The following is a 26,071-nucleotide window of genomic DNA, read 5'->3' as shown; positions in this document are numbered from 1 at the left end:
AATGAATATTCAGCCTGGAATTCAAAAGGGAAAGTCTTGCTTGACCAGCTCATTGAATGTTTTGAAGAGGTAACAGAGAGAGTAGACAAGGGTAATGCAGTAGATGTAATTTATTTAGATTTTCAAAAGGCCTTCGATAAGGTTCCCCATAATCGACTGATGAACAAGGTCAGAGAATGCAGAGTCAGGGGACAAGTAGCAGAATGGATAGCTAGCTGGCTTCAAGACAGAAAGCAGGGAGTAGGGGTAAAGGGGAGCTAGTCACAGGGGCAGAGGTGGGCAGTGGTGTTCCACAAGGATCAGTGCTGGGACCACTGTTGGTCACAACTTATATTAACGATTTAGACTTTGGAATCAAAAACACAATTTTTAAATTTGTGGACGACACCAATATTGGGGGATAGTCAATACCGAGGAGGACTGCAACATATTACAATAATACATTAATAAACTTGTGGACAGGGCATATAATTGGCAAATGAAATTCAACACAGATAAATGTGAGGTATTATTGGATTTGGATATTAAGGGAATCAAGGGATATGGGGATAGTGCAGAAAGTGGAGTTGAGGTAGAAGATTAGCCATGGCCTACTCCTGCTCCTAATTCTTATGTTCTTATTATATTTTGGTGGGAAGAATAGGAAGGTCACTTATTATGTGGAGGGTGCGAGTCTGGGTGGGGTAGAGGAGCAAAGGGATCTCGGAGTACAAATACACAAATCACTAAAAGTTGTGACACAGGTTAGCGAGACCATAAAAAAGCAAACCAGGCACTTGGGTTTATTTCCAGAGGGATAGAACTGAAAAGTAGTGAAGTTATACTAAACCTGTATCGAGCCCTGGCTACACCACACTTGGAGCACTGTGTACAGTTCCGGACGCCATATTATAAAAAGGATATAGAGGCACTGGAGAAGGTGCAGAGAAGATTTACAAAGATGATACCAGAAATGCGAGGGTATACATATCAGGAAATGAAAAAAGGCTGAGGGGTGACCTCATGAAAAGTTTTGATAGAGTAGATAGAGAGAGAATGTTTCCACTTATGGGGAAGAGCATAACTAGAGGCCATCAATATAAGATAGTCACTAAGAAATCAAATAGGGAATTTTACCCAGATAAGAATGTAAGAACATAAGAAATAGGAACAGGAGTAGGCCATACGGCCCCTCGAGCCTGCTCCGCCATTTAATATGATCATGGCTGATCTAATCATGGACTCAGCTCTACTTCCCCGCCCGCTCCCCATAACGCTTTATCGTTTAAGAAACTGTCTATTTTGGTCTTAAATTTATTCAATGTCCCAGCTTCCACAGGGGCAGTGAATTCCACAGATTTACAACCCTCAGAGAAGAAATCTCTCCTCATCTCTATTTTAAATGGATGGCCCCTTATTCTAAGATCATGCCCTCTAATTCCAGTCTCCCCAATCAGTGGAAACATCCTCTCTGCATCCACTTTGTTAAGCCCCCTCATAGTCTTATACGTTTCGATATGATCACCTCTCATTCTTCTGAATTCCAATGAGTAGAGGCCCAACCTACTCAACCTTTCCTCACAAGTCAACCCTCTCATCCCCGGAATCAACCTAGTGAACCTTTTCTGAACTGCCTCCAAAGCAAGTATATCCTTTCATAAATATGGAAACCAAAACTGCACGCGGTATTCCAGGCGTGGCCTCACCAATACCTTGTATAACTGTAGCAAGACTTCCCTGCTTTTATACCCCATCCCCTTTGCAATAAAGGCCAAGATACCATTAGCCTTCCTGATCACTTGCTGTACCTGCATACTATCCTTTTGTGTTTCAAGCACAAGTACCCCTAGGTCCCGCTGTACTGCAGCACTTTGCAATCTTTCTCTATTTAAATAATAATTTGATTTTTCCTGCCAAAGTGCATGACCTCACACTTTCCAACATTATACTCCATCTGCCAAATTTTTACCCACTCACTTAGCCTGTCTATGTCCTTTTGCAGATTTTTTGTGTCCTCTTCACACATTGCTTTTCCTCCCATCTTTGTATCGTCAGCAAACTTGGCTACGTTACACTCAGTCCCTTCTTCCATGTCATTAATATAGATTGTAAATAGTTGGGATCCCAGCACTGATCCCTGCGGCATCCCACTAGTCACTGGTTGCCAACCCGAGAATGAACCATTTATCCAGACTCTCTGTTCTCTTGTTAGTTAGTGGTGAGGTTGTGGAACTCGCTACCACAGGGCGTGGTTGAAGCGATGGAGAGAAACTGTTCCCATTGAAGGGTCGAGAACCAGAGAATACAGATTTAAGGTGATTGGCAACACAATAGATGCATTTAAGGGGCGGTTAGATAAGCATACGAGAGTAGGGAATAGAGGGTTACATGAGGAAAGACGGGAGGAGGCTCGAGTGGAGCATAGACACCGGCATGGACTGGTTGGGCCGAATGGCCTGTTTCTGTGCCGTATATCCTATGTAAGCCTGTGTAATTTAGGGAACAGTGATCATAGAATCACAGAATCATAGAACGGTTATAGCATGGAAGAAGGACATTCGGCCCGTCGAGCCCGTGCCAACTCTCAGCCAGTCCCACTCTCCCGCCCTTTCCCCATAGCCCTGCAATTATTTTTCTTTCAGGTACTTATCCCAGGATCCCGTTAGCTTCCTTATCTGCTTTCTCAACCTGCCCTACCACCTTCAACAATTTGTGCACACACATCCTCGACTCCGAGGGACAGCCCAAGAGAAGACCCCCTTTAGTTTACATCGCCTCGCCTCATTCTTTCTACCAAAATGTATCACTTCACACTTTTCTGCATTAAATTTCATCTGCCACGTGTCCCCATTCCACCAGCCTGTCGAGGTCCTCTCGAAGTCTATTCCTATCCTCCTCACTGTTCACTATACTTCCAAGTTTTGTGCCAATGCCAAAAATATGCCATTGGCTGGAAAGCACTTTGGGACATCCTGAGAGCTTGCAAGGTGCTATATAAATGCAAGTTCTTTTTTGGCCTGGTTTTTTCAAGTCTCTCTCATAGTTATAATCTCTCATCCCTGGTATCATCCCAGTGAGCCTATGCCGCACCGTTTCCGTGGATCCAATATCCTGTGTACAATGGGATGCCCAAATGATATTCATAGTAAAATTAACATTTATGATAGGGTCCCAGGAATTTCCACGCTTTGTCATCTCCAGACTCAACTATTCTAATGCAATCCTGGCCAGTCTCCTATTCTCCTCCCTCTAGAAACTTCAACTCATTGAAAACTCTGCTGCCTGTATCCTATCCCACATTAAGTCCCACTCAACCATCAACCCTGTCCTTGCTGACCTAAATTGGCTCCCAATTCCCCAACACCTCGAATGTAACATTCTCATCCTCGTGTTGAAATCCCTGTATGGCTACACCCTCTCACAGCCAGCCCTAGAACCCCCAAAACTCTCGATTCCTCTGACTCTGGCTTCTTGTTCATTCCCGCTCCCATTTGCCCCATCATTGGCGGCCATGCCTTCAGCCATATAGTCCCCACCCCCTGGAACTCCCTCCTAAACCCCTATGCTTCTCCACCTCCCTCCTCCTTCATGACCTGCTTAAAATCCATCTCTTTGACCAAGCAGTTGGTCACCTGTCCCAATATCTCCGTCTTTGGCTTGACAAACGTATCTGTCTGATTACGTCTCTGAGAAGTACTTTGAGGTGTTTTTCTGCATTAAAAGCTGCCATATGAATGCAAGTTGTTGAATGTGAGATTTCTCTACAAAAGGGGCAAGACCTGTGAACAAATATCCCAGCGTATTCCTACTTCCTGTTAACGGGCTCCCACTCTTTACATTTCATTTCATGAACACAGTAGGTGGTGCAAAGCTCCGACTCCAACTCTTTCGATTATGATGATTCACTACAGATAGCAGCAGAGTCAGTGCTTCCAATATCGTTACACATCGCCCAACAATCCTTCCAGTGTATGGATGTCATGTTTTACAGATTGCTCATACATCTTACTGCTCATTAATGTCTTCATACAAGTTAAACAAACCAACTTCCAAAGCAAACTATAATAAACTTCAGAGTCTGATTACAAACTGTACACAGAGTACCAAAGGTGAAACAATCATTTATTCACATCTCCACAAAGTAGCTGCAGTCACACAAAGCATTCATGGTTCGAGATTGCAACTGGAAGTTAGCTCAGACCCGACAGCATCAATCCCCAGTCATAGGGACCCGACCCTGCCCTCTCCCCTCCCCTCTGCTCTGCCCCTCCTCACGCCCATCCCCTCCCCCTCCTCACTCTGCTACCTCTCCCACAACTCTCCCTCCTCACTCCCCTACACCTCCCCCAATCCCCCCTCCTCACTTCCCTACCCCTCCCCTCACTCCCCTACTCCTCTCCGCACTTCCCCATCTCACGCTCCCCCCACCTCCTCACACCTCTACCCCTCACCCAACTCCCCCCTCCCCTACACTCCCCTATCCCTCGCCCCACCCAGTGCCCCTACCCACTCCCCCTCCCCTCACTCCCCTAACCAGTCCTCCTCCCCATAACCCCCCCACCCACATCCCCTCCCCCCCCCACCCACATCCCCTCTTCCCTCCCCGCCATCTCATCACTCCCCTCCCCCCAACTCCCCCCCTCACTCCCCTTCCCCCGACTCCCCCTCCTCACTCCCCCCCCCGACTCCCCCTCCTCACTCTCTTCCCCCCCCTCCCCCTCCCCCCGACTCCCCCCCGACTCCCCCTCCTCACTCTCTTCCCCCCCCCTCCCCCTCCTCACTCTCTCCCCCCCCCTCCCCCTCCTCCTCCTCACTCTCCCCCCCTCCCCTGACTCCCCCTCACTCTCCCCCCCGCCCCTGACTCCCCCTCCTCACTCCCCTAGCCCCCAACTCTCCCCCTCCTCACTCCTAGCCCCCAACTCCCCCCTCCCTCACTCCCCTTCCCCCAACTCCCCCCTCCCTCACTCCCCTCCACCCAACTCCCCCTCCTCACTCCCCTCCCCCCCTCCTCACCCCCGCCCCTGACTCTCCCCTCCCCCCGACTCCCCCTCCTCACTCCCCTCCCCCTCTTGTTTATTTCATTTTTCTGTTTGCAAACCAAAAAATGTTAATTTTTAGCTTAACAGGCCATAGTCTTCAAAATGCGAAGCCCTTCACAGCAAACGGGCTCCAATCACCACGTCCTTAATGAGTGCAGAGTAGGAATGAGCGTTTGATGGGAGCGGGAGCAGGAGAGAGACTGCAGGCCTTTTACTAAACTCCCACACGTTATTTGGTGTTCCTCTTATCCTGCGTATTGTTACATGTCTGTTTGCAAAACTCACTATGAAAGCAAGAAAGGGATACAACAGTGACTACACTTCAAGAGTACTTCACTGGCTGTAAAACACTTTGGGACGCCGAGGTTGGGCTTGAACAACAAGAGAACAGGCCAGCTTAGATTTAGTAATGAGCCCAATAATCTACCCAGCTAACAGTGACCATGTGATCAAGTTTAATATCAAGCTTGAGGGAGGAGGGCGAGTCACAAACCATGGTTTCACATTTAGGTACGGCTGAACTGGGAGGGATGAGGCAGAAACTGATGACAATAGACTGGGCAGTACTATTAACGGATAAAACTACCGATGAGCAGTGGAAGGTGTTCAAAAAGTATTTGGTCAAATACAAGACCTGCACATCGTCCTAAATGCAAAGAGCTCCACTTGTGTAATGAAACAACCCTGGGCAGCAAGGGAAGTGAGAGACAGTATCAAACTTGTACAAAGACCCGGCGAGATCCCATGGACTGGGAGATACAGAGAAAGTGGTAAGGGATACAAAACGGGAATATGAGAAAAAACCTGTGAGGGATATCAAGGGCAGCACTGAAGTGTTTATAAAAATATGAACAGAGAGAGTGCGGCTAAAGATAATATGGGCCCCTTAAAGATAGACACCGGCGTGAGGTATGAGGCGTGAATTGGCTAGGATAGATTGGCGAATGATACTGAAGGGGTTGACTGTGGATGGGCAATGGCAGACATTTAGAGACCGCATGGATGAACTACAACAATTGTACATTCCTGTCTGTCGTAAAAATAAAAAAAGGAAGGTGGCTCAACCGTGGCTATCAAGGGAAATCAGGGATAGCCTTAAAGCCAAGGAAGTGGCATACAAATTGGCCAGAAATAGCAGCGAACCCAGGGACTGGGAGAAATTTAGAACTCAGCAGAGGAGGACAAAGGGTTTGATTAGGGCAGGGAAAATGGAGTACGAGAAGAAACTTGCAGGGAACATTAAGACGGATTGCAAAAGTTTCTATAGATATGTAAAGAGAAAAAGGTTAGTAAAGACAAACGTAGGTCCCCTGCAGTCAGAATCAGGGGAAGTCATAACAGGGAACAAAGAAATGACGGACCAATTGAACAAGTACTTTGGTTCGGTATTCACTGAGGAGGACACAAACAACCTTCCGGATATAAAAGGGGTCGGAGGGTCTAGTAAGGAGGAGGAACTGAGGGAAATCCTTATTAGTCGGGAAATTGTGTTGGGGAAATTGATGGGATTGAAGGCCGATAAATCCCCAGGGCCTGATGGACTGCATCCCAGAGTACTTAAGGAGGTGGCCTTGGAAATAGTGGATGCATTGACAGTCATTTTCCAACATTCCATTGACTCTGGATCAGTTCCTATGGAGTGGAGGGTAGCCAATGTAACCCCACTTTTTAAAAAAGGAGGGAGAGAGAAAACAGTGAATTACAGACCGGTCAGCCTGATATCGGTAGTGGGTAAAATGATGGAATCAATTATTAAGGATGTCATAGCAGTGCATTTGGAAAGAGGTAATATGATAGGTCCAAGTCAGCATGGATTTGTGAAAGGGAAATCATGCTTGACAAATCTTCTGGAATTTTTTGAGGATGTTTCCAGTAGAGTGGACAAGGGAGAACCAGTTGATGTGATATATTTGGACTTTCAGAAGGCTTTCGACAAGGTCCCACACAAGAGATTAATGTGCAAAGTTAAAGCACATGGGATTGGGGGTAGTGTGCTGACATGGATTGAGAACTGGTTGTCAGACAGGAAGCAAAGAGTAGGAGTAAATGGGGACTTTTCAGAATGGCAGGCAGTGACTAGTGGGGTACCGCAAGGTTCTGTGCTGGGGCCCCAGCTGTTTACACTGTACATTAATGATTTAGACGAGGGGATTAAATGTAGTATCTCCAAATTTGCGGATGACACTAAGTTGGGTGGCAGTGTGAGCTGCAAGGAGGATTCTATGAGGCTGCAGAGCGACTTGGATAGGTTAGGTGAGTGGGCAAATGCATGGCAGATGAAGTATAATGTGGATAAATGTGAGGTTATCCACTTTGGTGGTAAAAACAGAGAGACAGACTATTATCTGAATGGTGACAGATTAGGAAAAGGGGAGGTGCAGAGAGACCTGGGTGTCATGGTACATCAGTCATTGAAGGTTGGCGTGCAGGTACAGCAGGCGGTTAAGAAAGCAAATGGCATGTTGGCCTTCATAGCGAGGGGATTTGAGTACAAGGGTAGGGAGGTGTTGCTACAATTGTACAGGGCCTTGGTGAGGCCACACCTGGAGTATTGTGTACAGTTTTGGTCTCCTAACCTGAGGAAGGACATTCTTGCTATTGAGGGAGTGCAGCGAAGGTTCACCAGACTGATTCCCGGGATGGCGGGACTGACCTATCAAGAAAGACTGGATCAACTGGGCTTGTATTCACTGGAGTTCAGAAGAATGAGAGGGGACCTCATAGAAACGTTTAAAATTCTGACGGGGTTAGACAGGTTAGATGCAGGAAGAATGTTCCCAATGTTGGGGAAGTCCAGAACCAGGGGACACAGTCTAAGGATAAGGGGGAAGCCATTTAGGACCGAGATGAGGAGGAATTTCTTCACCCAGAGAGTGGTGAACCTGTGGGATTCTCTACCACAGAAAGTTGTTGAGGCCAATTCACTAAATATATTCAAAAAGGAGTTAGATGAAGTCCTTACTACTAGGGGAATCAAGGGGTATGGTGAGAAAGCAGGAATGGGGTACTGAAGTTGCATGTTCAGCCATGAACTCATTGAATGGCGGTGCAGGCTAGAAGGACCGAATGGCCTACTCCTGCACCTATTTTCTATGTTTCTATGTTTCTATGATACTGTAATTGGAAATCAGAGAAATAGCAGACTTACTAAATAGCTACTTTGTTTGGGTTTTCACAGTAAAGGATGAGGGTAAAGAAGCAGAGATGTAAGGAAAACTAAAGATAAATCAAGAGGAGGAACTAACTAGATTCAATATAAGTTAAAAAATGGTGATGGAGAAAGTAACGTTATTAAAGAGACAAGTCCCCAGGGGATTATACGAAGTAGGTGAGGAAATTGTCGATGCTTTGGTCATGATCTTCCAAAACTTTCTCAATTGAGGAATTGTCCCAGTGGATTGAAAACCTGCCATCGCCACTCCATTATTTAAGGCTAGGAGAGATAAAGCAGGATATGATAGTCCAATGGCAGTTGTGGGGAAGTTACTAGAATCTATTATTAGGGACAGAGTGACTGAGCATTGATCAGTAAAGGGTAAGTCTTGTCTAATGAACCTAGTTGAATTTTTTGAGGAGGTAACTAACATGGTAGATCAGGACATGTCTATGGGTGTTATTTATATGGACTTTCAGAAGACATTCGATAAGGTTCCACACAAGAGACTGTTAACAAAGAGCAGAGTGGGTGGAATTGGAGGCAGCCTACGATCTTGGATAGGGAATTGATTAGGAGGTAGGAGACAGAGTCGGGATAATGGATATGTACTGAAATTGGCAGAATGTGACGAGTGGTGTTCCCCAGGGATCAGCACTGGGCCACAGCTTTTCACTATATTTATCAATGACTTGGATGAAGCAATAGCGAGCCATATGTCCAAGTTAACTGATGACATTAAGTTAGGTTGCCCAGCAAATAGTGTAGATGGGCGGAGAATATTGCAAAGGGGCATTGATAGATTAAGTGAGTGAGCAAAACTGCAGATTGAGTTCAATGTGGGTAACGTGGGAAAGTGTGAGGTCATCCACTTTGGACCCGAGAAAGATAGATCAAAGTATTTTCTAAATGGTGAGAGGCCAGGAACTATGGTAATCAGAGAGATTTAGGAACAGAAATCACTGACAGTTAGTGGACAGGTACAGCGATTAAAATGGGTAACAGAATGTCAGCCTTTATCTCGAGGGTGGAAGTTATGTTACAGTTACATAAAGCTCTGGTCAGACCCCATCTAAGACACTATGTTCAGTTCTGGGCCCCGCACCTCAGGGAGGGTTAATCGACCTCGGAGGGCGAGCAGCCCAGGTTCACCAGACTGATACCCGGCTAAAAGGGTTCAATTATAAGGACAAGTTGCATAGACTAGTCCTATATTCCCATGAATACAGAAGCTAAAGGTGATTGACCTAATTGAGGTGTTTAGATGATGAAGTGATTTAATTGGGTAGATAGGGAGAAATTATTTCCTCTGGTGGGTGAAGTCCAGAACAAGGGGGCGGAACCTTAGAATGAGAGCCAGGCCGTTCAGGGCGAGTTCAGGAAGCATTTCTTCACACAAAGGGTGCTGGAGATCTGCAACTCACTCCCCAAAAAGCTGTTGAGGCTGGGGGTCAATTGAAAATGTCAAAACTGATAGATTTTTGTTGGGTACGGGTATTAAGGGTTACGGAACCCAGGCGGGTAGATGGAGTTAAGAGACAGATCAGCCGTGATCTCACTGAAAGGCGGAACAGGCCAGAAGGGCTGAATGGCCTCCTCCTGTTACAATGATATAGTGCCTTTCATAGGAAGTATTTATTTCATTTTATTAGAAGTTCACTTTCTAATAAAGCCCCACAGTAATCAGAAAATGTACTTCATCGCTGAGTTGGAGAAAGATGATAAAGAAGTGTAAGGAGAGGGCCTTGGCCTCAATGGCTGGGGTGATTGTTATACTACACTACCCGGGATTGGTAACTATAGAGCCAGCAGAGCCAGCAAGACCCTAAACCCTGCACTGCGGACTACACCACACACTCTGCCCGTCACAAGGGGACTTAGTGTGTGTGTTTGTCACACTCACTGCCCCACCAGCTGGTTTTAATGTTAGAATAGATCAGGTGGCAGCATACACTTCCTGTGATCATTAGAAAGACACAGTACTAAGTTTATAAAGTGTCTAGGAGACCCACGAGGGCACGTTTTAAACCTGGCGTCACGGCGGACTCGAGTTATACTGCACCGTGTGCCAGCTGAAGTGGTATGAGACGGACTCTTGCAGGGAATCTCACAGCTTGACTTTCAACATCAACTTGCATTTAATATAGCGCCCTCAATACATAAACCATACCAAGGCACTTCACAGGAGCAGTGTTGGAATAAATGGACCTCAAGCCCAAGAAGGAGCTATTAGGGGTGTTGACCAAAAGCTTGATCAAAGAGCTAGGTTTTGGGAGGGCTTTAAATAAGGAGAGGTGGCGAGGCAGAGGGGGTTTAGGGAGGAAATTTCAGAGCGTGAGGCCTAGACGACTGAAAGCATGGTCGCCAATGGTGGAACAAAAGGGCAAAATAATTCCCTCCCTAAATCTCTCCGCCTCTCTACCTCTCTTTCCTCCTTTAATACGCTCCTTAAAACCTATCCAAAAAAGGATAGTATGCACGTACAGCAAGTGATCAGGAAGGCCAATGGTATCTTGGCCTTTATTGCGAAGGGGATGGAGTATAAAAGCAGGGAAGTCTTGCTACAGCTATACAAGGTATTGGTGAGGCCCCACCTGGAATACTGCGTGCAGTTTTGGTTTCCGTATTTACAAAAGGATATACTTGCTTTGGAGGCAGTTCAGAGAAGGTTCACTCGGTTGATTCCGGGGATGAGGGGGTTGACTTATGAGGAAAGGTTGAGTAGGTTGGGCCTCTACTCACTGGAGTAGAGGTGATCTAATTGAAACGTATAGGATTATGAGGGGGCTTGACAAGGTGGATGCAGAGAGAATGTTTCCACTGATGGGGGAGACTAGAACCAGGGGGCATGATCTTAGAATAAGGGGCCGCCCATTTAAAACAGAGATAAGGAGAAATTTCTTCTCAGAGGGTTGTAAATCTATGGAATTCGCTGCCTCAGAGAGCTGTGGAAGCTGGGTCATTGAATAAATTTAAGACAGAAATAGACAGTTTCTTAAAGGATAAGGAGACAAGGGGTTATGGGGAGCGGGCAGGGAAGTGGAGCTGAGTCCATGATCAGATCAGCCATGATCTTATTGAATGGTGGAGCAGGCTCGAGGGGCTGTATGGCCTACTCTTGTTCCTATTTCTTATGTTCTTATGTACCTCTCTGACCAAGCTTCCCTGTTCATAATATCGTGATGTGGCTCGGTGTCAAATTTTGTTAGATAACGCTCCTGCAAAGCGCCTTGGGACATTTTACTACCTTCTAGGTGCTATATAAATATAAGCTGTGTTGTTGTTTATGGATGCACGAATGGCCAGAGTCAGATGAACAGAGAGTTCGAGGTTCAGGATTCAGATAATGACTGGATTCCTGAGTTCTCCTGCCACTTTGGCGATGATGCGCGCATGGCACCAATGCAGCAGTATAACTGCAGTCTGAAGGTGGTTATTATGGGTAAACCTTCATGGCAGGTGTAAAATGGAGTGGGGAATCTAACTGATGTGCAGTAACTATGAGGGTGACCTGTGACCCTGGCCCAGCCTGTCGCCCAACTCCCACTCGTCCCCCACAGTCACTCCCAAAAAACAAACATCCAACACCATTCAAACACAGGCAGCTATATCAACAGAATCACTGTGTCAATGCACGCTCCCGCAAACACTGGGAACAATGCAGTGCCAGTAAACACATCAATGGAAAATACTGCAGTATGAAGCTAACAATGAGGAGGTTGCACGTTATGTGCAGTAAGCTGAGTCTGGGGCCGAGATCTGAATCGTGGTCAGATGAATACGGCTGCAAGAGCCCCAGGTGAAATGGATTTTTGGAGTCTCAATCCCATCCAGTCAGGGTAATCCTGACTCTGGGCAATAATGTAAAATGGGTGCTGTGAATCGGCAGACCATTTTACATCCATCCCATTTTTATTTTTATTGGAAGAAGGGACCGAGTGTAACGTAGCCAAGTTTGCTGACGATACAAAGATGGGAGGAAAAGCAATGTGCGAGGAGGACACAAAAAATCTGCAAAGGGACATAAACGGCTAAGTGAGTGGACAAAAATTTGGCAGATGGAGTATAATATTGGAAAGTGTGAGGTCATACACTTTGGCAGAAAGAATCAAAGAGCAAGTTATTATTTAAATGGAGAAAGATTGCAAAGTGCTGCAGTACAGCAGGACCTGGGGGTACTTGTGCATGAAACACAAAATATTAGTATGCAGGTACAGCAAGTGATCAGGAAGGCCAGTGGTATCTTGGCCTTTATTGCAAAGGGGATGGAGTATAAAAAAAACAGGGAAGTCTTGCTGCAGCTATACAAGGTATTGGTGAGGCCACACCTGGAATACCACGTGCAGTTTTGGTTTCCATATTTACGAAAGGATATACTTGCTTTTGGAGGCAGTTCAGAGAAGGTTCACTAGGTTGATTCTGGGGATGAGGGGTGGACTTATGAGGAAAGGTTGAGTAGGTTGGACCTCTACTCATTGGAATTCAGAAGAATGAGAGGTGAACTTATCGGAACGTATAAGATTATGAGGGGGCTTGACAAGGTGGATGCAGAGAGGATGTTTCCACTGATGGGGGCGACTAGAACTAGAGGGCATGATCTTAGAATAAGGGACCGCACATTTAAAACAGAGCCGAGGAGAAATTTCTTCTCTGAGGGTTGTAAATCTGTGGAATTCACTGCCTGAGAGAGCTGTGGAAGCTGGGATACTGAATACATTTAAGACAGAAATAGACAGTTTCTTAAACGACAAGGGGTTATGGGGAGCGGGCAGGGAAGTGGACCTGAGCCCATGATCAGATCAGCCATGATCTTATTAAATGGCGGAGCAGTCTCGAGGGGCCATATGGCTTATGTTCTTATTCCCATTGAAGTCAATATTGCACAAAGTCAAAAATACCCCTGTAAAATAGTCTGTAAAAATACCCGTCGTTCAGCGTTCCATTGGGAACTTATTATACTGCCCAAATCTGTCTGCGGGAACCAGTAGTGCCACACTGCGACAGATGGGGATAGAATCAGAGAAATTTACAGCACGGAAGGAGGCCATTTCAACCCATCGTGTCCACATCGGCCGACAAAGAGCTATCCAGCCTAATCCCACTTTCCAACTCTCAGTCTGTAGCCCTGTAGGTTACGGCACTTTAAGTGTATATCCAAGTAATTTTTAAATGTGGTGAGGGTTTCTGCCTCTACCACCCTTTCAGGCAGTGAGTTCCAGACCCCCACCACCCTCTGGATGGAAGACATTTCCCCTCAAATCCCCTCTAATCTTGCTCCCAATTACTTTAAATTTATGCCCCCCGATTGTTGACCCCTCTGCCAGGGGAAACAGGTCCTTCCTATCCACTCTATCCAGGCCCCTCATAATTGCATACACCTCAATCAGGTCTCCCCCTCAGCCTCCTCTGTTCAGGAAAACAGACCCCCGATGCTTGCTGAGATTGGGAGTTAATGCCCGTTGGAGTCGAAGTTCTGGGCATTAAGCATTGACCGTACGGAGCACGGGGGGGAATTCTCGGCTGGCACAATCGCCCCCTCCCCCAGGGACTGCCTGACTGTCCTCCCAATTAAATTAAAGGGAGGAACCTCCGGTGGGTTCTACAGGAGCCGTACAATGCTCGCCCCCGTCCCACCACATCAGATTTTCCTCCCTAAAAGATTTTGAATGGAAATCGAGCCCATAGGTTAGACAGGCGACACAAGTTTCACTCTGCATCGAAACCTCATCACACCTGGCCTGCAACTGCTCCAAACTGGAATTAGAAACAAGAAGATTCAGAGATATTTTTAATGCTGTGACAGTATAATTCCAGCCAGTCAGCATAAATCAGGTATGAATGGGTTCTGTACACCTCAGGTCAACGGCCTGGTACAACCACCGGCAAACTGACTGACTCCTCCCACAAGGATTATTTGCAATTCTCCAGGACTCTCGGGGAGAGGGGGGGCTGGGATAATACAACTCCATGGGACCAGTCAGCGATGCTCTCGGGATATCTCCTGATTTCTCCACTTGGCCAGTGCTCCCCCTGCCCCAGTGCAGCACAATATATCTCTTCCTTCGACACCCAGCACAGACAGGGCACATTCTGGGGAAATGGTACAAGGTTTCTGTAATGGATGCACTGTGAGTACGCTCACAGGTTTATAGAGCTGTCCCACCCTCGGGAGCCAGTGCCTCACAACTTGAGCCTCCTCTGGGAAATCCCCTCCGTGCCTTTCTGCGCGGAGGGGATTCCTGTACGGGCAGCTCTTGCACACTCTCCACTTTGCCATCCTCGTCTGCCGTCCAGACACGCCATGGTGCACCATCTTGCCGTCCGGAGAAGGCGGGGTTTCCCAATGGAGTGCTCTCTACGCGGGAGTCCTCCTTTTATTTATTGGGAACTTGGCCTGCAGGGTGGTGCACGGAGCAGTCCCGTGTAATCGGTTTTTAAGTCAGTTCCCAAACTCCCAGTCCGCCTGCAATTTCTGCGGTCTGGAGGAGTCTGTGTTCCGCATGTATGTTGAGTGTGTGAGGTTGCAGCCCCTATTCCATTATTTGAAGGGGCCGCTGCTCAAATTCTGGTTGCACTTCAGTCCCACACTCCTGATCTTTGGGCACCCTGTGTGGAGGGGAGCGGGTAGGTCCGAAGGCCTCCTCGTAGGACTGCTCCTGGGCACGGCCAAGGGAGCCATTAGCCGGTCCAGACAGCGGGCGGTCGATGGGGTCGTACAGCCTGACTGCCTGCCTCCCTTCCGCGGTTACATCTGGGCCAGGGTGTCCCTGGAGATGGAACACGCGGTGCCCACCGGTATGCTCGCGGCCTTCCGCGAGAGGTGGGCGCCGGAGGGACTGGAGTGCATCATTACCCACGGCAACCAAATTTAAATTAATGATTTAAGTTTTGTTAAAGTTTAAATTGGTAATTTGTGGGTTCTAGTGCCCTTGCCAAAAGGGGGCACTTGATTTTACGTTCTCACCAAAATAGTGTAGAGGTATGGAGTTGGGAGGGGCTTAGCCAGTCACGTGATGTTCACAAGACTCAATAAAACCCCAGCCAATTGGGTTACATAAGAACATAAGAAATGGGAGCAGGAGTAGGCCATACGGCCCCTCGAGCCTGCTCCACCATTCAATAAGATCATGGCTGATCAGATCATGGACTCAGCTCCACTTCCCCGCCCGCTCCCATAACCCCTTATTGTTCAAGAAGCTGTCTATCTCTGTCTTAAATTTATTCAATGTCCCAGCTTCCACAGCTCTCTGAGGCAGCGAATTCCACAGATTCACAACCCTCAGAAGAAATTTCTCCTCATCTCAGTTTTAAATGGGCAGCCTCTTATTCTAAGATCATGCCCTCTAGTTCTAGTCTCCCCAATCAGTGGAAACATCCTCTCTGCAGCCACCTTGTCAAGCCCCCTCATAATCTTATACGTTTCGATAAGATCACCTCTCATTCTTCTGAATTCCAATGAGTAGAGGCCCAACCTACTCAACCTTTCCTCAGAAGTCAACTCCCTCATCTCTGGAATCAACCTAGTGAACCTTCTCTGAACTGCCTCCAAAGCAAATATATCCTTTCGTAAATATGGAAACCAAAACTGCACGTGGTATTCCAGGTGTGGCCTCATCAATACCTTATATAACTGTAGCAAGACTTCCCTGCTTTTATACTCCATCCCCTTTGCAATAAAGGGAGATCCACGATGGGGCAGATGGTTGTGAGCCTGGTGGATGAACCGGTAATGTGTCGTGTGATTGTTAAACCTTTGCTAATAAACCAACTAGTTCTTAATAGCAATGTTTAGCTATGAATTCTTAAGCAAAAAACCCAGGAAGCAAATACATTACAGTTTCCGATCAGTGTAGCTCAGAGCGGGGAGTGTGGCATTGTCTGAGGGGCAGTGAGTCACCATGGTAACTCACGGGAGAGGTTCAAATGAGGAGACAGGTCAAGGTATGTATGTACTCGGAGGGTGTTGAACAGCAGGCAGCAGGCTGCGATTAAACAACTGTGGCTTTTGATATCCATATTCTAATGGGCAGCCCCTGGTATTAAGCAAGACAATTTGTACTCCAGCTAACGTTCCACGATGACTTGAAGTTCAATAGTCCAGTTTTACGTCTAATTTAGCACTTGGTACAAAGGAGTTTCTCAGTCTGAAATCAATTGACTCCAGAGGGAGAGAGGAGGCACTGTTGTCAAAGCAGAAAGTTCACCCGGCAGCAAAGAGGATAAATTTCTGGGGGCGGGGCGGGGGGGACACACAGACTGAAACTGTCCTCTCCTCCTAAAGTACAACACGGGTGATTTAATCCCTATTGCCATTAGGATGCACAGATCTCAAGTGTGTGACACCAACAGGTGTGGCTTGTACTGATTAATGCAAAATACACAGAGGATAAAGCCACGGATAAGACCTATAAACACAAATTGATCTGTCTGGCGTGGGTTTTGAGCAGGGTCAGACCAGTCATATGGAAAATGGTGAGTGCCCTGTGAATGTCTCCAGAGTACTGTATAAATCGGTCCCCCCACACCCCTTTACTAAACCCCACATTGGCAGGGTTTGGGGTCACATGCAGGGTTGCAGACTGGACAACCCTGAGCTACAACTCTGCTGGAGCCCTGCTGTCTGTAGATTACACGGGATATACAGCACAGAAACAGGCCATTCGGCCCAACCAGTCCATGCCGGCGTTTATGCTCCACTCGAGCCTCCTCCTGTCTTTCCTCATCTAAATTTTATCAGCATAACCCACTATTCCCTTCTCCAGCATACGCTTGTCCAGCCGCCCCTTAAATGCATCGATTCTATTCGCTTCAACCACTCCCTGTGGCAGTGAGTTCCACATTCTCACCACTCTCTGGGTAAAGAAGTTTCTCCTGAATTCCCTATTGGATTTATCAGTGACTATCTTACATTGATGGCCTCTAGTTATGCTCTTCCCCACAAGTGGAAACATTCTCAGTGACTACACTTCGAAAGTACTTCATTGGCTATAAAACGCTTTGGGATGTCCTGAGATTGTGAAAGGTGCTATAGAAATGCACTTTTGTGTCTTTCGACTTACACCTGGTGAAGGTAAAGCGTGGGGGTAGAGTGAGCCACTGCCCATTGCACGCACAGGAGACATTATCGTGCCTGTTTATTCCAAGGCCTTTCAGTCAGGCTTATTCACTGACTTCCCTCAATATCGGTCGGTAGCTCAGCCCTCAGCCTTTTCAGCTTCTGGAGTTGACCCTTGGATCCGAGAAGTGATGTCAGGTAGATCTGGACTGTGTGCGTTAGAGTAAGACGGGTGCTAGTGGATCGGCTGCCCATGGTACATCTCTCCCCCGTTTTAGTCCCACTGACGTCAATGGGAGAGATAGAAAGCGGGCTGCAGATACACCATCACTCGCTATAAACTATCGCACACTGCCTTACCCACGTAGCATCATCAGATCAGGAAGGCTATAATAGACCATTTCCTCCAAAAGTCTTGCAGGCTATCAGGATAAGAAATATAGTCCAAAGAAGACATTTTACTCCCCTGTGGACTGATTATTGTTTTCAAGTATTTTTACCATCGGTATCTGGCTTCTTTCTTGTCTTTTTCTGCTTCTTTGTAATGAGCTCCTTTGTAAATAAATTCAGTAGTTTCAGGCTAGCAGTATCGGAATGACTGTGGTATCTGTTGCCCTCCAGAATGGGGGCACCTCACATGTTAAGTTGTAATTAGAAGGTAACTGTGCGTCCGATGGCAAGCTATCCACCCACAATATGTCAAAGGGCATAGGAAACTCAGTCTGCTGGCACAAACCATGCTTGCTGTCAACGTAAGTTTCAAGTGTCAGGAGAACGTCGGAACCATAAGGTCGTCTCGGCCAGAGCTCCTGGACAGCCTATAATCTGGAGCCCAGTCACCTTTAATGTTTTCAGAGGACAAGGTGCTCTCGCAACATTCAGTTACCAGGGGTGCAAGCGTGCGCAGAGCTCCTTCCTGGCCACAAGAGGGCAGAGTATAAATCAGGTGTTGCTGGCTACAAATCGATACAGCAGCAGCAGCACAGTGTAACCAAAAGAAAGACTTGCATCTATATAGCGCCTTTCACGACCACCAGATGTCTCAAAGCGCTTTACAGCCAATGAAGTACTTTTGTAGTGTAGTCACTGTTGTAATGTGGGAAACGTGGCAGCCAATTTGCGCACAGCAAGCTCCCACAAACAGCACTGTGATAATGATAATCTGTTTTTTGTTACGTTGATTGAGGGATAAATATTGGCCAGGACACTGGGGATAAATCTCCTGCTCTTCTTCAAAATAGTGCCATGGAATCTTTTACATCCACTTGAGGGGGCAGACGGGACCTCGGTTTAACGTCTCATCTGAAAGACGGCCCCTCCGACAGTGCGGCACTCCCTCAGCACTGCACTGGGAGTGTTAGCCTGGATTTTGTGTGCTCGAGTCTCTGGAGTGGGACTTGAACCCACAACTTTCTGACTCAGAGGCGAGAGTGCTACCCACTGAGCCACGGCTAACAGAGCCAAAACAACAACAACTTGCATTTATATAGCACCTTTAACATGCAAAACGTCCCATGGTGCTTCACAGCAGTGTTATCATACAAATATTGACATGGCTAGTAAGTCACCAATAAAATGCTCTTGGTCTAACTGATCACGCACTCCTTCTATAGAAATTATACTCTGCTACAAGTTTTCCTCATTTCATAGAACCATAGAAATTTACAGCTCGGAAGGAGGCCGTTTCGGCCCATTGTGTCCGCGCCGGCCGACCAAGAGCTATCCAGCCTAATCCCACTTTCCAGCTCTAGGTCCGTAGCCCTGTAGGTTACGGCACTTCCAAGCACACATCCAAGTACTGTTTAAATGTGGTGAGGGTTACTGCCTCCACCACCCTTTCAGGCAGCGAGTTCCAGACCCCCATCACCCTCTGGGTGAAGAAATCTCCCCGCAAATCCCCTCTAAACCTTCCCCCCAATTACTTTAAATCTATGCCCTCTGGTTGTTGACCCCTCTGCTAAGGGAAACAGGTCCTTCCTATCCACTCTATCTAGGCCCCTCATAATTTTATACACCTCAATAAGGTCTCCCATCAGCCTCCTCTGTTCCAAAGAAAACAACCCCAGCCTTTCCAATCTTTCCTCATCACTAAATTTTTTCAGTCCTGACAACATCCTTGTAAAACTCCTCCGTACCCTCTCCAGTGCAATCACATCTTTCCTGTAACGTGGTGACCAGAACTGCACGCAGTACTCTAGCTGTGGCCTAACTAGTGTTGTATACATTTCAAGCATAACCCCCCTGCTCTTATATTCTATGCCTCGGCTAATAAAGGCAAGTATCCCGTATGCCTTCTTAACCACCTTATCTATCTGCCCTGTTATCTTCAGGGATCTGTGGACATGCACTCCAAGGTCTCTTGGTTCCTTTACACTTCTCAGTGTCCTACCATTTAATGTGTATTTCCTTGCCTTGTTAGCCCTTCCCAAATACATTACCTCACACTTCTCCGGATTGAATTCCATTTGCCACTGTTCTGCCCACCTGACCAATCCATTGATATCTTCCTGCAGTCTACAGCTTTTTTCTTCATTATCAACCACACGGCCAATTTTTGTATCATTTGCGAACTCATTGATATATACCACAAAAAGCAAGGGACCTCGTACTGAACCTGCGGAACCCCACTGAATACAGCCCTCCATTCACAAAAACACCCATTGACCATTACCCTTTACTTCCTGCCTCTGAGCCAATTTTGGATCCAACTTGCCACTTTGCCCTGGATCCCATGGGCTTTTACTTTTGTGACCAGTCTGCCATGAGGGACCTTATCAAAAGCTTTGCTAAAATCCATATACATCATATGCACTGCCCTCATCGACCCTCCTGGTTGCCTCCTCAAAAAATTCAATCAAGTTAGTCAGACATGACCTTCCCTTAACAAATCCATGCTGAGTGTCCTGGATTAATCCGTGTCTTTCTAAATGAAGATTTATCCTGTCCCTTAGAATTTTTTCGTATAATTTTCCCCCCAATGAGGTTAGGCTGACTGGCCTGCAATTACTCGGTCTATCCATTTCTCCCTATTTAAACAACGGTACAATGATAGCAGTCCTCCAGGCCTCCAGCACCACACCTGTAGCCAGAGAGGATTGGAAAATGATGGTCAGAGCCTGTGCTATTAACAGCCTGGGATACATTTCATCCGGGCCTGGGGATTACAAAGATGCTAACGCCCTTAATATTTTTCCCTCACTATGATTATTTCATTTAATATTTCACACTCCTCCTCCATCTGATTGTAATGTCTGCATCTTTTGTGAGCACAGACGCAAAGTAGTCATTAAGAACCATACCCACGTCTTCCGCCTCCACACACAGATTACCCTCATGGTCTCTAATAGGTCTTACTCTTTCTTTAGTTACCCTCTTGCTCTTAATGTATTTACAAACCATCTTTGGGTTTTCCTTGATTTTACTTGCCAAAATGTTTTCATGCTCTCTCTTTGCTTTCCTAATTTTCTTTTTAATTTCACCCCTGCACTTTCTGTACTCCTCTTGAGTTCCTGCAGTATTGAGCCCTCGGTATCTGTCATAATCTCCCTTTTATTTTCCTTTATCCTACCTTGTATGTCCCTTGACATCCAGGAGGCTCTAGATTTGTTAGTCCCACCCTTTTTCTTTAAGGGAACATACTTGCTCTGAATCCTCCGGATCTCCTCCTTGAATGCCTCCCACTGCTCGGACACTGATTTACCTTCAAGTAGCTGTTTCCAGTCCACTGTGGCTAAATCACCTCTCAGCTCAGCAAAACTGGTGCCATTTTTATTTGGTTTCTGTGTTTTTTCTTAATCAACTTTTGTAATGAGAAACCTAGATGAAGGGCAGTGCGGTAGATCGCCAAAGTTTAAGGGAGCAGAAGGGAAGTAGTGATTCGGTGATTGAAGTTCCGTTAAGTGCATGAACTGCTGATCACTTCTTAGATGGCCTACAGTAAAAAGCTGGATTAGTCTGTGGGTTGTTTATCCCTTAGTAACTAAACTGCAGCTTCTGTCTAGTAGCTACCAGATTCTGTTACATGCGTACAATCACAAGGTTATTGTCTTAACGTGAAAAGTTGCATCGTGTATCCTACAGTAGAGATAAAAAGAAAAACAGAATATGCTGGAAATACACAGCAGGTACACCAGCATGTGAAATGAGAAAAGGCAGCTTAAAGTCTCACACAGAGGTCCCTCCACTCTATATTTCCAAGATTATCTGTGCTTACATCACTTGCAAAGTGCCTCTGGCAATGCCCAGTCTGTTGATGAATGTAAGCTTTCTCTTTAAAGGTACAAGAGACCTGCTCCACAGAGCCACCTGGTGACTAGAACCTGCATCACATCGTGACAATTGACAGCAGAAATGAATGGAAAATGTAGATAGAAAAATTTGACCAAAGATCCAAACAAGAAGTCGGAAGGTTGGAGGATAGAAAGTGTGCGCCTCATCCAATATTTTTAATACTACTAGTCAACCTCCCCTTGTGTTGCACACGGGAATTCGAGGCCAATTTGAGTCTTCAGTGGGACTGCAGTACCCCACTGGCAGGAGGGTGTCATTACAATGTGACAAGCAGTTCCCATTATAAATGTGGGCAGAGGAATTTATAATGGGAAACGCTGACAGGAAATGTACACAGACACAGGATTTATAATATATTCTAGAGAGACAACAGTTGTAAATTTACAAAACATGAACAATATATGGACTGAATTATTCAAATATATTAGTATAATTACAGTCAATTACCTTTGTCGATTTAATTAAGTTCGTATGTGCAAAACTAATAAACTGATTTGAGAAGTAAATTTTCTACCAGGGAAAAGATCAGCACGACCCACAACATTTACAGATTTTTGATTTTTTTTGCATGTTTTTATCACTCACAGGATTAAGGCAGTAGTTTCCTGAGGCCCACTTCCTGCAGATTGCAGGCTGTTCAGTCGCTCAATAAACTGTGAAACTGTCTAATTGTGGACTTCCTTTCATTATACTTCACTGCGCTGCAGAAGAAAATTGCAGAAATAATTTTGTGCAAACTAAATTTTAACAGCTCACATTCTTCAACCTGCTTCATCAACTCACTCAATAATCTCACAGACTATTCCTGGTCCCATTCAGTTAGAAACTCCTTTAATGCTGGATCTCAGGAGCTGTTTATGTAAGGTTCAGATCAGAGCAGTGAGGACATTGTCCTGTCTGGTGATCTCAAGCCCCCCACCCCACACTATACCCAATCAATTTCTAATGGTCACTTGCCCAGAAAGATCCAAAGTGAATGGCATAACATAAGAAGTAGGAGCAGGAATAGGCCACCTGGCCCCTCGAGCCTGCTCCGCTATACAATAAGATCATGGTTGATCTGATCATGGCCTCAAATCCAATTCCCTGCCCGCTCCCCATAACCGTTATCATTCAAAAATTTGTCCACCTCCACCTTAAGTATATTCAATGACCCAGCCTCCACAGCTCTCTGGGACAGAGAATTCCATAGATTTACGACTCCGAGAGAAGAAATTCCTCCTCATTTCCATTTTAAATGGGCGGCCCCTTATTCTGAGACGATGCCCTGTCGTGGCATGTCTGAGTAAGCACTGCCTTTAACAATTATGTGAACACACTTTTACTGGTGCCCTGGCCAGTATTTATCTCTCGAGCAGTGACAATAAAACAGCTGATCTCTGTCCCGTGCACAGGTTGGGTTTGAGGGGAGCAGATTCACGGGGGGGGGGGCTCCTGACTGTGTAAGCGCACAGACTGCCAGACCCCCGTACACCGGGGAAGGTACACACTCACCAGTTGTGCAGTGATGGAGTGCTTTAGGCCGAGAGCAGAGCCTGCCTGGAGTGACTGATGCTGCCATTCTGGAGGCTGGTCACGGGGAGGTGGAGCACAACCCAACATCTCGCCCTACTGGCTGTCTGAAAACTCCGCCGCCCACATAACATCACTGGCTGCACTTCATTGGCTGGAAAGCGTTTGGGACATCCCGAGGGCACTATAGCAATGCAAGTTCTTTCTTCCCTTTCGGATGAGTACTGCTCAGGATATCTTCCTGTATATTCAACACTTGTTGACAATAGTGAAAGCACAACTCCGAGTTCCACGCGTTTGGTGGCCATCGGTCTTTGGGCACACGGCACCATTCCCGGCAAGGCCCGGTGATGATCCAATCAGAGAGACGGTGACCCCGTGTGTGAGTGACAGCAACAACTCTCTGCTGGGCTACTGGGTAAAGGTACCCAGGGATATAGAGCAACGGCAGGCTAATGGGGTTGAGGTGCTGATCAGCCATGATCTGATTGAATGGCGGTACAGGCTGGAGGGGCTGAATGGCCTACTCCTGGTCCTGCTTGTACCGAGCGATCAACATTTCACAAGTAATACAGAGAGCTTGGGGAAGCCCAGCATCATGTATTTTCTTTCACACACACTCTCTCTCTGCTGACAGTACAAAACTGTACAGTGTTGCAGAGCGGAAAGACTTTAATGAGATTTAGGTGCTGTGTGTGCAGACATTGCTAAATCGTGACTAAATCCGCCCGCTCTGCCACAGCAAATGGAAAATTCAGGGAGCGCCACTCACATCCTGCACTGAGCATCGCGTTACATACACACTACAAACTTCAGTCAAACTCCCCCAACCACAGCCCCTGGGCTCCATAGCAGACAGGAGCCGGTGAGCAAAGAGTTAACCTTGCAACTTGGAGACCAAGAGACTCTTTGTTTCCACTAGTGACTCACTCGCAGTATGTTGCTTGCTGCCAGTTCCAAACCGGAAGCTCAAGGCAATTAAGTCTTTGCTGTTTCTAGACAGGCAAGGAACACTGAAAAAAGCTGCTCCCCCAACCCCTCACACCTCTAACACTGCTCCTCAACCCCACATACCCCAACCCCACTTCCCCAAACCCACTCACTGTTCTCCCAACCCCTCACACCTCTAACACTGCTCCTCAACCCCACATACCCCAACCCCACTTCCCCAAACCCACTCACTGTTCTCCCAACCCCTCACACCTCTAACACTGCTCCTCAACCCCACATACCCCAACCCCATTTCCCCAACCACTGTTCTCCCAACCCGTCACACCTCTAACACTGCTCCTCAACCCCACACACCCCAACCCCAATTCCCCAAACCCACTCACTGTTCTCCCAACCACTCACACCTCTAACACTGCTCCTCAACCCCACACACCCCAACCCCAATTCCCCAAACCCACTCACTGTTCTCCCAACCACTCACACCTCTAACACTGCTCCTCAACCCCACTCACCCCCCCCACACCCATCAACCCCACTCACTGTTCTCCCAACCCCACACTGCCCACCACCACACATCCCTCCCTGCTCCCAGGCCGGGGGGGTGGGGGGGAAGGGGTCACTCCAACATCTGGAAAGCTGCAACTTCAAACAGCCCCCACCGTTTCACAACATTCAACTGGGATTCTCTGCTTTGTTTTTGCTCCCTCCCCCCCTTAAAGATTACAGACAAAAAATGCAAAGTGCAACTTTCAAAGCACCTCCTCCCCCTCGCTCCAACTCACTTTCTCGCCACGATGCCTCTGCTTCCCCAGGCCCAGAACTTGTGGCTTCCCCCTCACAGTAAACAAACTTTGAGAGAGAGAGAGAGAGACAGAGACATCCACCCAGACACGAACACAGCTCCCACTCTAACTTTGTGCAGGACATCCGGCCTGTGTCTGCTCAGAGTTGGGGAAACAGAGACAGAGGGGGGGGCAGACAGAGGGGGGGGGGTAAGAGAGACAGAGGGGGGGGGGGGAGAGAGAGAGAGAGGGGGGGGGAAAGAGAGAGAGGGGGGAAGAGCCTGGGGGGGGGGGGTTTACTAAGGTGGGGGGGGGGGGGGGAGAGACAGAGGGCAGAGCTCGGGGGGGGGGGGGGGGGAGGAAAGAGAGCCAGGACAGAGCCCGGGGGTGGAGGTGCAGAGCTAGGACGGACGGAGCCGGGCTGGGGACAGTCACATACCCGGCAGATGAGCCTTTTGTTGGCAGTGTGGACGGCTGCCCTCCGATGCGATCAGCGCGGCGAGCTGCCTGGGCTGTCCATGCTGACACGGCGCTGCAATGTGCTGCTGCTGTAACTGGATCCTCCCGAGCAGGAAGCTGGATCAGGCAGACAAGAGCTCCGGATCACTTCCTTTCCGCATTATTCCCCAGGCACTCGCAGTCTGTGTAAACAAGTCTTTCCCCTTCTCCCCCCCCCCCTGCCCAGTGTCCCGCTCGCCGCTCCCACTTGACGTCAAGACTTCGCCGCTGAACCCCGGGTCGGGCAGGGAGGGGTGCCACAGTGTGCGGGCCTCCCAGCTCCCCACACACTGATATACACACTGAGATACACAGATATACACACTGAGATACACAGATATACACACTGATATATACACACACTGATATACACACTGAGATACACACACACACTGATATACACAGATATACACACTGATATACACAGATATACACACTGATATACACACTGGTATACACACACACACTGATATACACACTGAGATACACACACATATACACACTGATACACAAACTGCCCACGGACACACACACACTGCCCACAGATACACACTTCCTACACACACACATTGCCCAGACACAGCCCACAGATACACACTTCCTACCTACACACACACACACACACACACACCGACAGCTCTGTCTGCACTCTCACCCTGTGCTCACACACATACACACTGCCCAGAGACACTCACACACTGATACATCATTACTATACAGTATAAATGCACACGAGGCCCATACTTGAGAGAAGGTCACTTTGACCAATTACCTTTATTACCAAGACTTCAAATGATGAAGGTGGGTGGAG

General features: G+C 47.3%; 1 protein-coding gene across 4 annotated transcripts in view; it reads right to left on the bottom strand.

The window, feature by feature from the left end:
* elk3 (ETS transcription factor ELK3) overlaps positions 1-25,568 on the bottom strand; it is a 56,809-nt gene extending 31,241 nt beyond the window's left edge. For 3 of the 4 annotated variants that reach the window (XM_070897691.1, XM_070897693.1, XM_070897694.1), the window contains exons 1-2: positions 25,202-25,568; positions 22,103-22,218 (exon numbers count right to left, since the gene is read on the bottom strand). The gene's annotated coding sequence lies outside the window, so the exon portion shown is untranslated. The remainder of the gene's footprint in view (positions 1-22,102; positions 22,219-25,201) is intronic. The other variant, XM_070897692.1, reaches the window with a different exon arrangement.
* Between the last annotated feature and the right edge of the window lie 503 nt (positions 25,569-26,071).

Source organism: Pristiophorus japonicus, chromosome 13, assembly GCF_044704955.1.
Source record: "Pristiophorus japonicus isolate sPriJap1 chromosome 13, sPriJap1.hap1, whole genome shotgun sequence".
In the NCBI taxonomy this organism is placed as follows: domain Eukaryota; kingdom Metazoa; phylum Chordata; class Chondrichthyes; family Pristiophoridae; genus Pristiophorus; species Pristiophorus japonicus.
This window is presented reverse-complemented; position numbering and strand designations above follow the sequence as displayed.